The following is an 11550-nucleotide window of genomic DNA, read 5'->3' as shown; positions in this document are numbered from 1 at the left end:
CTTTCTCACAGGGCCTTGAAGTAAAAACTTTGAGACAGAAAACTTAAAGTTAACCAAAACATTATGTGCTAACCTTGGAGACTCAAGCTCTGGAAAGCACCACAGAGTGTCTTCATCGCTTGCTGCTTATCACTAACAGCAGGTGTTCTAGCCACTGACCTTGCAATTGCCCCACTTAGCTGCCTAGCTGCCAAATCCCTTCCCCCTTCCCCAGTTCCCCCTCACTGAGGAGTATATAAGACAAAAAGCTTGCTTCAATAAATGAAGACCTTGACAAATTGAGAACAGAATTCTGTTTGGCTTGCTTGGTCTTCTTCCCCTCTCTCGCCCATGTTCTTTCAGATAGTGTCCCTACAGACCCTGCAATAACTGGACCTGCTGGGCAGGTTATAAAACCTAAGATTTCCCCACCTGTCTATTCCAGAGGATGATTATTGTCTTTCCCCTAGTCTTGGCACTCATTCCCTTCCCACTTATTAAGACTATGGACCTGAAAGTTTCAAATGTAATATTTTCCTTTAAGTTCATAAATTTTAACTTCTGTTTCAAGTTTAAATGTGTCTCAACAGGTTTCCACTTGGCTAACAGACACATCCAAGCATCAACTGTGGACTACAATCTGCTCCAAACTATTACAAGCCCTGGACTTGCTGAAAGTTTATGTGGACTATTGTAGTCTAGGTAAATGCTCCTTGTTTCTTCAGTGCAGCCAGCAAACTAAATGCTTCTGATAAATGCCCCATTGATGATTCAGGTGAGCATTTTTTAATTTCCATGTGTTTGTGGGCTTTCTGAATTTTAAACCATGGTGATCTGATAAGATACACGAGATTATTGCAATTTTTTTTGTATTTGTTGAGGTTTGATTTGTTACCGAGCATGTGGCCAATTCTTGAGAAGGCTCCATGAGGTGCTGAAAAGAAGGTATATTCTTTTCTGTTTGGATAGAATATTCAATATGTCTATGGTCCATTTGAGTCATAACATCTGTTAGCTCCCTTATTTCTCTGTTCATTTTTTTTCTTACTGACCTGTCCAATTGTGAGAGGGGAATCTTGAAGTCTCCCACTATTACTGTGTGGGTTTTAACGTATGATTTAAGCTTTGGAAGTGTTTTTCTCTTTTTTTTTTCCTTTTCTTTTTTACATATAAGGGTACTCTTGTATTTGGGGCATAGATGTTCAGTATTGAGATTTCCTCTTGATGGATTTTTCCTGTGACTAATATGAAATGACCTTCTTTGTTTCTTTTATTGATTTTAGGTTGAAGCCTATTTTGTTAGATATTAGGATAGCTACATCCACTTGTTTCTGATGTCCATTTGATTGGAATATTTTCCCAACCCTTTACTCTGAGACAATGTCTATCTTTGAGGTTGAGATATGTTTCTTGTATGTAGAAGAAGGATGGATTCTGGTTTTGTATCCAACCTGTTAGCCTGTGTCTTTTTATAGGTGAGTTTAGTCATTTATATTAAGTGATTGCTATCACCTGTGACTTTAGTTTTCATTGTTGGTGATGTTAATTTGTGCATTTGTCCCTTCTTTGGGATTTGCTGCTATGAGACCATAAATTGTCTGTGTTTTTGTTGGTGTAGTCAACTTCCTTGGGTTGGAGTTTTCCTTCTAGTATTGTGTAGGGCTTGGCTTGTGGCTAGGTATTGGTTAAATCTGGTTTTGTGATATAATATTTTGTATTGTTCTTCTATGGTGGTTGAAAGTTTTGCAGGGTATGTAGTCTGGGCTGGCATCCATGGCCTCTTAATGTCTGCATAACGCTTGATCATGACCTTCTAGCTTTCTTTGTCTCCAATGAAAAGTCAGATGTATTTCTGATAGGTCTGCCTTTATATGGTACTTGGCTTTTTTTCTTTTGCAACTCATAATATTCTTTCTTTATTCTGTGTGTTTAGTGTTTTGATTATTATGTGGCAAGGGAACTTTTTTTTGTTCCAGTCTATTTGGTGTTCTGTAACTTTCTTGTATCTTTATAGGCATATCTTTCTTTACATTGGGAAAGTTTTCTTCTATGATTTTGCTAAATATATTTTCTGTGTTTTAGAGTTTAACTCTTTTTCCCTCTTTACCTATTATTCTAAGATTTGGCTTTTTTCATGGTGTCCCATATTTCATGTATATTTTGCGTTAAGCTCTTTTTAGATTTAATGTTTTCTTTGACCAATGAGTCTATTTCTTCTATTGTATCTTCAGTGCTTGAGATTCTCTCTTCGATCTCTTGTTTTCTGCTGTTCAAGCTTGCGTTTGTCGTTCCTGATTGTTTTCTCATGATTTCTGTTTCTATAATTCTTTCAACTTATGTTTTCTTTATTGTTTCTATTTCAGTTTTCAAGTCTTGAATAGTTTCTTTCATATTTGATTGTTTTTTCTTGGTTTTCTTTAAGGGATTTACTGATGTCTTCCAATCTTTTGTTTATCTTTTGCTCCATTTCTTTGGGGGAATTTTTCATTTTCTCTTTAAGAGTTTCAAACATTCTCCTGAAGTTATTTTTTAGGTCATTTTCTTCTGCTTCATCTGTATTTGGTTGTTCAAGTCTTGCTGTTGTAGGGTCTTTAGGTTTTACTGTTGTTTTTTTGCTCTTTGTGGCATCATATGTGTTCTCACCCTTTCTCCTCATATTTTTCTCTAATAGTTGTGGTTGTGGCTGTCTGTGATTCTGTTGATTAATCTTCTAGGTTCCAGTGAATCCAAGGGTCAGATGGTTGCTCCTCATGGTACAGTCAGTGCCACAGTTGTAGTTACCTCATTGGTCACTCTGTGTTCCTGGAGATTGCTCAGCACTCCTGGGCTTTGCCCTGCTCCTTTGGATTTGCTGTCTCATGCCTGCTCTGGCCTAGTTTTTCGACTCAGACATGTTTCATTAAATGGCCCTGGTCTGGATCCATTCCTGCGTAGGTGTTTAGTTTGGGGTTGATCTTGCAAAGGTCTCTGGCTCCGGTCTACTTCCTTGAAGTTTCCAGGCTCAGAAATGCAAAGGACCTGGCTCAGGCTTACTCCCTTGGGATCCCAGACCAACGCCTGGACCCACAGAGGTCCTAGCTAAGGCCTGTTCCCTCTGAGGTCCCAGACTCACACTTGGACTTGTAGAAGGAGCTGGGGGCTGCATTCCTGTCACCAGGCTCCCGGCCGCCTGGCTAGCTTATGCCCCAAAATAATAACACACAAATTGTATTAATTTAAACACTGCCTGGCCCATTAGCTCTAGCCTCTTACTGGCTAATTCTCACATCTTGGTTAGCCCATTTCTCTTAATGTGTGTAGCACCACAAAGTGGTGTCTTATCAGGAAAGATTCAGCATGTCTGACCTGCATCCATCTTGGGGCGGAGCTTCATCACGTCTGCCTAATTTCTCTTCTCCCCAGCATTCTGTTCTGTTTACTCCATCAACCTATGTTCTAACCTATCAGGCCAAGCAGTTTCTTTATTAATTAACCAATGAAATAAACAGATTGATATATGACACTCCCACATCATGGACTGGCATAGATCTCTGGTTCCTGCCTACTCGCTCAGAGGTACCAGATTCATGCCCAGACCCTCAGGGGTCCTGGCTTAGGACTGTTCTCTTCAAGGTCCCAGATTAATGTCCAGACCCTCAACAGTCTCTGGCCCTGGTTCACTTGCTCAGCAGTTACTCCCCTGTACCTATTATGGTGGAGTTTGCTGTCTCAGGACTGCTCTGTACCAGGTCGCTGGCTCAATTCTGATCCACCAGTGTCCTGGACCGAATGGGCTCTCAGATCCCACTCCCATGGTTTTTCCTGGGTGTTTAGTTTTAATGTAGATTGCTAAACTATTTTGAAGAAGAGAAGAAAATAGAAAATCCTCCACAAGTAACATTTAATATTTGTAATGATCATGTGAAAAAATTTTAAATTTCTAATGACTATGTTTCAAATTTATCACTTTAAAATGGCATTTATGGTAGATTAAAAATATATATCATACTAGAAGCTGGGATAAGCTGTGCGGCTGCTCATTGTAGACATTTGTAATATTCTTAAAGATAAAATTAATATCACTATACACCTACGAACATCAAACCCTGAAACAAAATCTTACAAAGTGTTGGGTTCTTATACTTTCTGCTTTATTTTGTTTCCATGTGTGAAAAGTAAGAGGTCTAAAATGAACATGTCATTCTGTTCAGCCGAGGAAAGAATTCAAAGAATTGGTATTTTACTAGTGTTCTTAAAAACTGACATTTATTCTGTCTTTCCAATTCATTCCATAAAGAGTTTCTGCAAAAAAAAAAAAATACCACATTTCAGGATGGCACATCACACTAATAAATAAAAAATAACACTACATAATTTCTCCTCTCCAACATCCTTGGGCACCAAGAATACTGTACAATGTGGTTTTAAAAAGAAATAATTGTCTGACAGGCAGAAGAACTTTTAAATATATAAAAGCGTTATTTCATTTTCATGTTTAAAAAATTGGAGCTTATTGACTCTCTTTAAAGTGAGAGCAGCATAGGAAAGGGAAAGGCCGACAGCTGGGATCACACGCCACATAAGGCAAAGGCCGACAGCTGGGATCACACGCCACATTTACTTGGATGAATGAAACATGCGTTGCAGACAAAAGACATGGCTTCTACTTCTACTCACAGATGCAACTATGAAACACATTGTGCTTTAAACTGGTGATCTTCCTTTCTTTCCTGAGGTGAGGGGTTGTGGGATATTTGTACACTCTATGAAGATATATTACTGTGAGTGGTTTCATAAAGAGCAGAATGGCCTACAGCTAGGCAGGAGGAATAGGCAAGACTTCTGGGCAAAGAGAATGGAAGTGGGAGATGAATCTAGTTGTGCAGGAGACACCAATGAGACATGGAGGGAGTTGGACATACAGAATCAAAAAAGGTAAAAAAAAAAAAGCCACAAGGCAAATGTAAACTAATATATTGGGTTATGTTATAAGAGCCAGTGGGACAAGCCTAAGCTAAACCCAAGAAGTCATTATTTGTGAGATGATGGCCAACAACAAGGCTTGCTACTGTGAGGGTTTCTAAGTATTAAGCTATAAATAATGAAAAAAAAAAGATTTAAATCCTATGTTGTCTGAATTCTGCTGTTCAAAACATTGTTTAAAAGCCGCAAGTAGGGATAAAGTAATCAGAATCTCTCCTACTAAAAACATTCTTTAAATACTTTACAAGCATTTTCCCAAAATAGAAACATTGCTGACTGAAAATAAATGCTGAGAGATCAGTCATCCATCTGCCCATGAAAACGAGCCATGAGATCTTCTGTTTTAATAGGTGCCTTATGAGCCAGAAACTGAACCTGTTGCTTTTGAAATGTAAAGTGTCTAGATTTGTTTATGGCATGTTGTTTCTATTTGTCTTTAACAAGATTGATTCTATACATAGAACTTTTTACAAAGCCAATTAGAGTAAAATTTTGGCACTTCATTATCTAAACACACACATACACAAATGACAGCATTGTATCTATTTGGAAATAAAGACAAAACTTTAAACACATTTTTTTTCTTGCATTCATCTCTCTAAACACAGCACACTATCTGAGTGATCTAGTAATTACATAGGACACCTACTCTATGTGGTTCAATTAGCTCTTTTCATATTAATGAAGCAAATCAAACTCATAGATAATCCAAAATAGTTTATAGCACCCACTGTTAATATCTCCAGCTCCAAAGTCCATTAAATATTTTTTGAAAAGTATAATTCTGTCACTTCACATAAGAAAGCACATATAGCAACTGAGAATATATTCCTAGAGCCAGATTGCCCCAGAGATTGATTTTCAGCCTCATTGTTGTATTACCCTGTGACCTGGAGTAAGTTGCCTCATCTGCCTGCAACTTTGTTTCTTCAAACAGAGTACTAGAGACAGCAGTAACAACCATTAGAAAGGCTGTGGAAATGAACTGCTTGATGCACATGAAATGACAGAAGGGTCCAGCACATAAGTAGCAACCAGTACAGCTGACACCAACATAATGGCATACTACAACCTAATTTCAAAACAAAATTAAATCTCAAGGGAAAGATTGAACCAAAATATTTAAAGAACCAGTATTTGCTGTTAGAATATATCATGGAGAAAAATATATCTACAACTGGTTTTTAATTATTTCTTCTATTTTTCATATTATACTTAGATCATCTGTAGTTGCTTCTGCTTGAAGATTAACAAAAGGATTTTAACAGAAAGAAGGGATGAAAGTAACCACATAAATTCCTTATCTTTTAAACATGATTTAACTGGGAACTATAAAGCACTAAATAATGAGAAGCTATGAGAGAATTCAAAGACTGCACTCAATGTAAATCTGTACTAAGCAATGAGCCAAACCTGTAGTGTCCCCTCAGCGGCTTCAGAGAGCAGAATCTTAGGAGTGATATGACAGCTTCCTCCATAATGAACTACCTTTCAGAAAGAAAGGCTGTACAGACTCCAGGCCAAGGGATTCAGCTGCCAAACATTGTAGATAATCTCCAACACCCAGCAATTGAGAAAAAGTCTCACAAGAAATGCCTTAGCACAGTTAGTTGAAGGAGAGTGAAAATTCATAGTATTTAACAGATATTATACTAAGCTCCAACCTTTTCTTTCAAATATTAGCTTTAAATGTACATATTTGTTAGCTTCATGTTGCATAATGTTTAATGGTGTCCATAAAATCTATTTTCCATCCTCTTTCTAAGCCCATCTATAATCTACCATAAAGTGTGTTCTGTAGCTTATATCTGTTTCTTTAACAACTATCCACCCCCACTTCTGGTGACCCACTTGCAGCATTTGCAAACTTAATATATAAGATCTGGAAGTTAAGAACCTTGGGTCTAGTAGTAGAGGTGGTTACCTGTTCTGTTGGAAAACATTAATATTTCTATTGAATTAAACCACATGAAAATTGCATGATCATTTGTGTTTGTCATGTCATTGGGAAAGTAGTAAGAAATAAAAAGAAATTATAGGAGTTAAGAAAACCCTGTTTACAAGGCAGGTTGAGCTTATAACTGGGCGATGAGTGTTTATGAACGTAAAGAATTCACAGGATTCTCTTCTTGTTGACTTGTGCAGGACAATCGTGAGTAGATAAGCATCTGCCTTGTTCCAATAAAGCTAGTGCAATTAAGGATGCTGATACCTCATTGAGAACAATTCTTCCAGTTAAAATACCTTGAAAGACACACCGTCAAATATTTTAGAAGCATTAACAACACCAGAGGGGATTGCCATTGACTTACCTGTCCGAAGATTGTATGTGGCTGTCATCTTAAAGAAAGAGCTATTGCCTGATAGGGTACCCTTCCTTTCTCAGGGATAAGATGAAGAACTTATTTCTTAAAACCTGGAAGTCCCACACTGAGGTATGTAAGTGGGTGCATCTGAAAGGTGCAAGAGGTGGCTTATAATAGAAACAACTTGTGTCTTCCCAGATTTGCATAGCCTTATCTGCTTTGTGGTCCCTCTAATTGCCTAGAAAGCCTTGGAAACACCTTACTTTAGAGCACTATCAGCTACATGCTGCTCCCAGTATTAGGCTGGGCTATGCTTCAGACTCTAAGCCAAGATTGTCCTTTTTTCATCCCTCCCAGTCTTGAAGTTTATTGCTTTTACTCTTTTAACTCTTTATTCTTTGATCTTTTGGAAGACCTCCACCAAGCCCCCAAACAAATACATGGGGGCTTATCCTTACTTATACATGCCTGATCTTAGCCTGGCTTAATTCTAGCCAGCTTTGCTTAAATTATCCCTCTACCTTTTCCTCTGGGCTTTTTCCTTTTCTTATTTCTGTATGCATTTTTTTGCAGCATACTCCATGGCTTGCTGTATAGTGGTGTGGTTAGGTGACTGGTCGCTGATGTCCTCATGCTTCTTTTCTTGTCCCATCTCTATTTTCCTCAGATCTCTTCTATTTACTTTCTCTGCCTGTCTGCCCCACCTATCCTTTCTTCTGTCTTGCTGTTGGTCATTCAGCAAGTTATTTTACCAACCAGGTAGTTTAGACAGCAAAGTAGCACAGCTTCACAACATTAAACAAATGCAACATAAAAGAATACAATTCATCTTTACATCATTAAAACACATGTTCCACAGAATAAACAAATGTAACATATTAATTAATATTCTACAACACAATCTCAGTGAAATGCCATGCTGCATGTATTCAATGGATTCCTAAGGGGTTGTTTAAATGGGAAAAGTGACAAGCCCCAGAAGTATGAGACTGTGGTGAGAGATAATATCCTCCCATCTACCTCATATTCTAATAGACTGTTCAAAGTGGGCTAGTTCTCTGAACCTACTTTAATTCCATGGTGAAATACAAGCAGTTGCTCTTCTTTGTTGTAGCCATGCCAGTTTAATAATGAGCCACCTTATAGTCACTGTTCCTCCTTCTCTGCTTCTTCCTTTTCCCTCATTATTGACTGTATCCTAATAAGGCATTGCCTGTGAGTTTTGCTTCTGGCTGTTTCAAGAAAGTTCTGGATAAGATTAGCTATTTTGAGTCAGTCTTTTCAGAAGTTCTTTGTAAACTGAACTCCAATCCATGGTTTTATCTAAGGATAGCAGGAAGGGATTACACCACCACCTGAAGATTCTACCTCAATAGTCACATTTTGAACCAGCAATAAAATGAAATTCTAGTGCTCATCCAATAACTCTCAGGTAAGCATTCCACCAAAGTTTTGCCTATGTGTACTTGAAAGTCTCTTTCCATCAGCTATTTACTTCACTAAGCATCTTTTCATAACTTTTGAATTGATGTGTTGTTTAAGGTAGAAATATTTGCACACTTTAGGAAAGCTCTGATGGCATATTGCTACAATAAAATACACTTTAAAATATTACTCTCTATAAAACAGAGATTTAGAAGGAAGCAGTTGCTCTTAAAATTTGCTGAGCAGGATTACATGTAGAAACAGGATGCTTAATGGTTTTTCAAATACAACTCTATCTAAAATGAAGATATGAGATTTATGTTTTGGGAACAAAACCAAAAATGTATAAAAGGTATTGAAATTCTGTTCTGTCACCTTTAGATCATTGGGTAGAGAAGAGGTCACATTTCAGAAAAAGAAAATTAATCCATTAGCACAAAAGAAACACATATAATATCAAATTGTAAATTGCTAATTTATAAGAAGAATTCTGCGGTGGTGGTGCATGCCTTTAATCCCAGCACTTGGGAGGCAGAGGCAGGCGGATCTTTGTGAGTTCGAGACCGGCCTGGTCTACAAAGAGCTAGTTACAGGACAGGCTCCAAGGCTACAGAGAAACCCTGTCTTGAAAAAAAAAAAAAGAAGAATTCTGAAGGTTTTGTTGCCATTGGCTCAGTTGAAACTTGCAGATATATTATCACTGACATACTGTAAATTATGTTGGCTTTTAGTAACAAGATGCCCAGTGGATGTCAAGAGACTAAGTAGGTTCTAAAAGAAATGATTGCAGACATTCAGGCTTCACTTGCAGTCAAGGTGGCCAAGCAGCAGGAGCTTGTCATACATAGATTATTACAGCTAAGCAGAGGAAATCAATCCACAGTGGCACAGAATCCATAAAAGGATCATATTAAATTCTGATTTTAAAAATTCATTCTGTTTTTTTAAGTTGTCTTCTTTAAGATGTGTCAAAAATTTAGGAAATGTTTTCCTTAAATAGATCTTAACACAACAAAAGGAAATGCACAATTCAGGGAGTATCAATAGAAGTCTCAGCACAGAGGTGGTGATGTCTTACCCGTAACAAATTATAGAACTAAGACAGAGGGAGCAGATGTCTGCTGCCGCAGGGAAGGAACACCACATCCATCTTGGTTTCCTCTTTGGAAAGTTCAGTGGGTTATGAAACAAGCTCTCCTCCTCAGGTTTGACAAACTGTCTTTGAGAAAGTCATCAAAGCTCTGAGACCATGAATTTTCCTTTTCACTTTGGCCTTCAATTAATTGTTCTCAATGGAATCTGAGGTATATCATAGATTTTTTTTTTTTTTTTTTTTTTTTTTTTTTGTTTTTTTGGGCCAGGTTTCTCTGTCTAACAGTCCTAGCTGTTTTGGAACTCACTTTGTAGACCAGGCTAGCCTCAAACAGAGATCTTTCTTCCTCTGTTTCCCAAGTGCTGGGGTTTAGAGACCTGTGCCACCACTGCCTAGCTGAGATGTTTACTGAATGAATAAATGACTGTCCATCTCTACAGTAATAATACAAAGTAATAAAAAGGGTAAATAAGCATGATAGATGAATACAAAAAAGTTAGCACACAATATTATTCTGTCTAGTCACCACATACTGCTCAGAAGCAGTACAATTCAAGATAGTCCCTGTGTTCTATCTATGCCTCTACCATTCAAATTTTATAAGATCCCTAACAGATACCTAATTGATGATGACAAGAAAATGGTTCTTTGTATTATTATTAAATTACTGCTGAAATATAATATTCTTTCTTAAAATGCTTCATTATCTTCTGAAAGATTGCTATGGTAGACTAGTGTACCCACCCCTTACCTACATCTCTCTCCTACTCCATATAACACTGATGAATCCAGAACTTCCTCCTTTGTCCCTGTCTTATCTATATGCAGCTCAATTTGACCCCTAAATCAGAGACATGCCTCTGCACATTCACATTTGCTTTATTTACTTGTTCAGCTCACCAATTCATTGCACCCATTTGATTGTGGAATAGCTTGTGAATGTATTCTAGACACAGTTTATGTTTATAATTAAGAAAAATACTTGCTTGAATATCAATCTGTTGAGATAAATCTTTCTCATCTACAGCAAAATGTATTCAGTGGCTATTTGTTTTGCAAGTTTTTATGTCCCTGAAGACCAATACAAAAGAAAACACAGGGTAAGCCATTATTTAAAGTATTGCCACACTTTAAATTGAGTGTTTAAGTGACCTTGTGATTTCTTTTTTCTCTAAGTAACCTTACACTTAGTCTATTGTTTAAAGTACCAGCAAGGGATTTGCAGGGATAACAGCATAAAGAACTACTGACACTGCTAGGCACTCCCTAAAAAGAATCCTTAAAGCAATTGTGCCTCTCCGTGGAAGACATGTCAATCAGCACATGAAGGAATATCTCGACTCCCTTTCTCCCCTGCTTCTAAGCTATGAACTGGTCAACATGAATTTTTATCTAATCCTTTAGACTCAAAATAATCACAAAGAACTATATTATTTCAAACACTTCTTGGCCAATAGCTTAAGCATATATCTAACTAGCTCCTACATCTTAAATGAACTCATTTCTATTATTCTATATTTTACCATGAGGCTTATGACCTACCAGCAAAGTTCCAGCACATCTGTCTGCAGTGGTGGCTACATGGATTTTCCCTAACTCTGCCTTCTTTCTCCCAGCATTCAGTTTAGAATTCCCTGCATAGCTCTATTCTGCACTATCACAGGCCAAAGCAGTTTCTTTATTCATTAACCAATAAAAGCAACACATATACAGAAGGACTTCCCACATAATCTCCCCTTTTCTTTTTTTAAAATATTTATTTATTTATTATGTATACAATATTCT

This window comes from Microtus ochrogaster, linkage group LG9, assembly GCF_000317375.1.
Source record: "Microtus ochrogaster isolate Prairie Vole_2 linkage group LG9, MicOch1.0, whole genome shotgun sequence".
Classification (NCBI taxonomy): domain Eukaryota; kingdom Metazoa; phylum Chordata; class Mammalia; order Rodentia; family Cricetidae; genus Microtus; species Microtus ochrogaster.
This window is presented reverse-complemented; position numbering follows the sequence as displayed.